A 6,000-nucleotide genomic window follows, 5' to 3' on the forward strand; every position below is an offset into this window, starting at 1 on the left:
GGAGTCCACACACTAAGTGCCTTATGTGTAGGGACCTACCTAATTTGCGAGGGCTGTCCCTTGATTTCACAGTCCAAGTGTCATGCCAGTTTCCATTTTCACGGCAGAGCACAGTGCCCTCCCCCCCGCCATATCCAACTGGCTGGTGGACCCCAGAAGTCTTGCCCCTCCCCAGAGATTAACAGATGGTCATCTGTCAGTCTCTGGGGAGGAGTGGGACTTCTGGGGCTCCTCAGAGGCATGACCCTCGCCCCCTCCCAACAGTGCTCTGCCACAAAAATCCCCCTCCCTCCGTCCGTGCACACTTCAGGATGTCAGGGCTTCCTGCCTCTGTTTTTACCGCCCTTCTCCCTCCTTCCTTCCCCCCACCCTCACTTGCTGGTCTTTTTTCCACGGGGGTTTTGCAAGGCCCAGGTTTTTTTACAGGGCACCTACAAAATTTGTGGTTTCCATGCATATCACCAAATTCACAATTTTGTGGGTCCCTAATTCATATGCTGAAAGCCTTCCTTTACAAACCTAAAGACTGGATAGTAAATTTCACTGAAGCATATATACATGTTTCTGGTCCTTCATAAACTACCAGAGTGCCAAAAAGATCAGGCTGTACATGGTGGCGAACCTAGTTAACATTGTGTACGTCTGACAAAACAGATTTGTTTATACGACATGCTGATCCTCGGTAGTAGTATCCAAGGATATATTTCATTTTGAAAAAAAAATGCTCAAGTGGGATGTACAGAGCATAATTCCAGTTAACAGCCTGACACCTACCATTGCCAAATTCACGGGCCAAGCCATCTGCCATTACTGAGCTTCAAATTCAATAGGTCAGAGATTTTAAAAACTTATATTTAATGAAGAATTCATGCAATAAAACATACAGTTCAACCATTTATTTGATTTTATATAGTTGCAGGTTAATGAAGCTTTTAAAAGAATGAAAAAGAAAGGAAAACATCTGTTTTGGAATAGCAAAAAGGTCAGTCAAATGACAAACAAAGGGAACAGAGCAACAAAACTGATTAATATTATAGAAAAATCTTAGCCCTCCTCTTTTCTTAGCCTGTAGCTTCCAAAATGTTTACTCCAAATTCAAAGCTACAAAATACTCACCATTTCTTCTTCTCCATACCTGGAGGACTAAAACAATAGCTAGTGAGAGAGAAGGTGTAAGGTAGCCCTGGATCAGGGTAGTGGTACAAGGGTCTCTCTCAACCTTCAAGCTTCTCCTAGAAGCCAAGGTAACAGATGCCAAGAGTTTTCAACCGATTCCAGGTGGAGGTCAGGCATAGTAAACTCTTCCATCTCAGCTTCTGGCCAGTAGATACAACATTAAGACTTCCTAGCCCTAAGCTATAAGCAGGAAGGCAGGAGTTGCTTTCTTTTAGAACAGGGCTATCCAACTTCTTAGCAGCCAGGGTCCACATCTGCCTCAGACCATAGTTTGCAGACTCCTGAGTCAGGCCCTCTTCGTTGCCCCCAAACTCACACATGCAGGATCCCCTACACTCCTTTCCTGCCCCAACATCCTCCCCCCGCTAAGGCATACTACCTTGAGCTCCCACTGCATCACAGGCTCCTACCACCTATGTCAGCTCTCCCACCACCATGAAGTCTTCTCCATGCTCCTACCCCACAACAAGCCCAGCACCTCCCCTACCTAGCACTCCCTTCCCCACTACACAAGCTGCCTTGAGCTCCTGCAGCCATGCAGTCTCCCCCACCATGTAGGGCCACTTGAATCCTAGAGTTCCAGGCTCCCCAGGACTTGCCATCCTGCCCCAGGGGCAGAAACAGGAAGCACAAGGCAAACGGGGGAGGAAGAGCCCAGAGGCTGTAGCAGAAGCAGCCACAATGCAGGAACTAGAGGGAAGGAAGAGCCCATGGGCTGCGGTTCAACCCTTCATCAGTTGCACACAACCCAGGAGCCAGCAGCTGGACAGTCCTACTCTAGAACCTCCCTACCCAATGCATGGTCTCTTCCACTTCTGCATTATGTGTTAGCCAAGCCAGTCTCTACCTCCCATACCCCTACCTCCCCCAAACACACTCCCCTGAAGCCAAATATTTGCTACTCATAAGTAGGGGACATAAAAATTACTCTCAACACTTTACCAAGTGCTACATAAAAGGTTAAGGACAGTGTTGTTGAAAAGCGTTTTCAGTTATACTTTATCGCTCTTCACCAGAATTTTAAGCACATACTGGTTTGAAGACTCAAGACTTGCACGGCGATACACTCAGACTGAATTCCAAGGGATATTTTAATCCTAGTTAGAGTTTAAAGCCCCTCCTCCCAAAATTGAGGACTGAAAAGCTTTATATTGCCAAGTGCACTTTTAAAATGCTCGAATTAGCATTAAACTCTCCCTTGGGTCTGTTAGGCAAACCCCTCAACCTACTAGCAGTTTTCTAGGTTCAAAAAGCTAATTCTTGATATACAGTATTTGATTTCACTATGCAACAGATTATAAGAAAAGCACACCCTCTCAGTGCAACATTTTCCAGCTGCTTCCCTGTGTACTAGTCATAATGCAGCACCATTAATCTAAAGCTATAGCCAAATTCTCTCAAACTAAGCTACAGTTTTCTAAAGTTATTAGCTTCAAACTCCATATATACCTAAGCAAACTAACTAGCTAGCCAAGTATGAGAATTGTGTCAAATTAGAATTCTAAATATGTATATTATAGATTTCTTCACTACATACACTTATTGCAAAACATATCAATAAGGCTATTCAAATTAATGTATTAACTCAACTACCTCTATTTAGGAAAATTAAAATGCATGCAATTCAAATTAAGAGATTTTAGTTTGGTCTTAAATAAATACCTCTTGTATTAAGAAGTAATATTATACCAGTTGGAGCTGCATGCATTGGAAGATAGCTCAGTAGCTTAAAGCAACAAGGAAGAGGCTTTCAATGTCCCTTGTTCATACCCAATTATATATTCCCAAATGTTTAAGACACTGTCCGCTTTTTTGCTCTAAAAACCTTGGGATCTTCATTTCATCCCTCTTCACCTTTGCTTTCTTCTTCCGCTGCTCTGCAGACAGCCAAATGATTTTAACATTTAACAGTTTCATAGAGCTCCATCTTGTCCCTCCATATTAAACTGCACAGCTCTTACTGATTTCAATTACCCACTCCTAATAACTTGGCAAGACCCTGCTCTATGAGCTCTATACCAGGGTACTGCTCCTTCTACACCAATGACCTAGCAAAGCCCCATATGGTGCTGTTCTTTCCAGTCTCCTTAGAATCTTGGCAAGATGCCTGTTCAGCACCTTCTAACATGTAAGCTGAATAAGACTTCTGATTCTCTGATAAAATGGTATTGTATCCTCTACCTTCAGCAACCTGGAGATGTCCATCTTTCCCAATAAAGAACTGTCATTTTAGAACTCAAGTGACAAGCTTCCCTCCAGCTGCCTTTATCTCCAGTCACCATAAATAGAACTTTTATTCTTCATGCTTTTTTCCATGGTACATGTTACATGTATAGTGTACATAATGCCACTTGACACTGAATCTTTAAAGCAGTAAGAAATGTGCACTAGCAGTATGTTCTAGGAAGGAATACACACACCAATACTTGAGAGCAAATAATTAGGTTCTTCACAGAAAGAAGCTAATATTCAAGTACTTATTCCACTGAGGACGAGGAAATACATAGCCAAATGCCTCCCTAAGCAAACCCCAGAATGGGTAACAAACTAACACTTTCTAAAAAAAAACTGAAGACCAATGAGTTCCTTCTCCATCCCCTCCCAAGGAAGAATACAAGTACACTCTGATTTCAGAAAACAAAACCAGAGATGATGCGAAAGACTAAAATATCTCAGTGCAATGTCAGGCTTAGTGCTTACAATTCACCACATTTTCTGTATTTGGACAGGTAATGAAAGCAACACTCTCCTTGCCTGCCTCTCTCTTCGTTGCTTCTCCCAAAATGTCACCATCTGCAGCAAAGAATCAATTGGGAAGGAACCCCTCCACTTCCCCAAGTAGAACACTGTCCTTCCAAATCCCAGAGTAATCCAGCATTTACCTTAGCAGCAGCCTATAACATGGCACAACTTTATTCCACTGGTTTTTAACCCATGGTCTGCAGAGTATATCTAAGGGGTCCGCAAAAGATGACTATGATCAAATGTATGATTATGAACAATCAAGCTTACAATTCAAAAGGATCCATACTACCATTTTAAGTTTTTAGGGGTCTGCAAATTAAAACAATTTGAAAACCACTACTCTATCCCATATCTAAAACTCTACAGTACAAAACATTTCCCCTTTAGTATCAAGTAGTCCACCATGACGCCTCACCAAAGCCCTCCATGGGAGAGTTCGGCAGTCCCTTCCTCACTTTCCTGTACTTGTTGATGCCCAGCCAGTCCCATCAAACATCCCTCCATCAGCATAAGACCAAGTTCTGCCACACTTCCCACTACACCAGGTGAGCTGCTCACTCTTGGTTCAGCCTCAGTACTTACCACCTGTGGGCGCATCTCATCAAACAAGGGAACAGAGGGGAAAGATGCAGTCAGATTTATCACACAAGAGGGTGAGAGGTGGGTATATCTTGTCCCAATGGGAGTAAAGGGCCCAAAAATCTCCTTATCAAGAACGATGTCTGTCTGAAAGCAGACAGAAGTCAGATTCCTTTCACAAATACTGGGTTTTGCCCTGCGAGGGGTACACCGACTTTCCTCACAGAGGAAGCAAAAACATATAGGATGGGTCTGTTCCAGGAGAGAGGGAAAGCCCAGGTCCCCTACAGAGAGAGGATGAGAAAAAGGGACCTCAGATATAGGGGGAAGCTTAAACTCTGCATGCAGCAGGAGAGGGGTGGAGGGAGAAGGAAGTTCAGGCTCTTCGTGGAGGGCTGACAACGGCCTGCTCAGATTCCCTCCAGATGACAGGAACGCATCTGTCTGGGAGAGAAGAGGGGGATGCAACCAAGCGCCCACCCCCAACAGCCAAGAAAAGCTTGATCGTTTCCGACCCGAGGCAGAGAAACAATCCAGGACTAGATGGAGAACAGGGCGAAAGACTATTCAAGCCCGAGGCACAAAGGGACAAAGCAGGGCCCGCCAGGCTCCCTGCCCATCGGAGCACGAACAGCCCCGGCCTGGAGGAGGGGGATCCTGCCCATCACTTTGCTTCTGCACGTGGGGAAGGGGGCACGGCCATCGGAAGCCAAGGGGAAAGCCGGCTGCCACCCTGGGGCCCGGCCCCTCTCCCGGGCAGGGGCTGTCACGGGAGGCAGAAGCAGCCCAGGGGAACAGCGACAAGGCCGGCCCAAAGCTACGGGCCAATGTGCCGCGGAGGCAGCAGCAGCCTCCCTCCAAAGCCGGGACAGGGGGCAAACAGCAGCAGCTCCCTGCCCCCGCCCGCAGCTACTATGGGCAGACGGTCCCCGGGCCGGGACTGACGCGGGCCGGGGGCGTGTCTGGGCCGCGGCTCTCGGCCCGAGGAGCTCAAGGCGGCTGCGGTGTCCTTACCGTGCGGCGGGGCATGGCGCGGGCCCGGCGCAGCTTCCTGCCCGGGGCGGGGTCGGGTCGGGGTCGCTAAGCTCCACCGCCGCCGCCGCCTCTCACGACCACAACAACATGGCGGCCGCGGCGCGCAGCACGGGGGGGCGGGGCCGGCGCGAGGGGCGGGGCGGGGCCGGGCAACGCCCACCCGCGGCTTGGTCCATCCCCCCGCCCCTGGCCCCGCCCCCATTGTTCTGGCCCGGCCCCACCCGTCGCCCTGAGCTGGCCGGGGCCGGCGTCTCGTGCTGCTGCTGCTGCTGCTGCTGCCGCCGCTGCAGCCACAGCCGCTGGAGCCACCGCCTGGGCCTCGCCGGCCTCGAGGCGCAGGCCAGCCCAAGCCCCAGCCTCGGTTCCCCCCGCCCTGCGCCGGGGGAGGAGGCATGGCCTGACCTCAGCCGTGGGGGTAGCTGCCCAGCCGCCTGCAGAAGGACGGGGCATGGCCCAGCTCTAACC

At 48.8% G+C, this 6,000-nt stretch overlaps 1 protein-coding gene across 9 annotated transcripts in view; it reads right to left on the bottom strand.

Moving 5' to 3' along the window:
* Positions 1 to 5,648, bottom strand: part of MTMR3 (myotubularin related protein 3) — a 191,318-nt gene extending 185,670 nt beyond the window's left edge. For 8 of the 9 annotated variants that reach the window (XM_090062190.1, XM_090062189.1, XM_090062186.1 and 5 more), the window contains exon 1: positions 5,515 to 5,648. The gene's annotated coding sequence lies outside the window, so the exon portion shown is untranslated. Of the gene's footprint in view, positions 1 to 4,503; positions 4,643 to 5,514 lie in introns of those variants that run through there. The other variant, XM_090062183.1, reaches the window with a different exon arrangement.
* Between the last annotated feature and the right edge of the window lie 352 nt (positions 5,649 to 6,000).

The sequence above is a fragment of the Crocodylus siamensis genome, chromosome 9, assembly GCF_052110815.1.
Source record: "Crocodylus siamensis isolate JL-2025a chromosome 9, ASM5211081v1, whole genome shotgun sequence".
NCBI classification, from domain to species: Eukaryota; Metazoa; Chordata; order Crocodylia; family Crocodylidae; genus Crocodylus; species Crocodylus siamensis.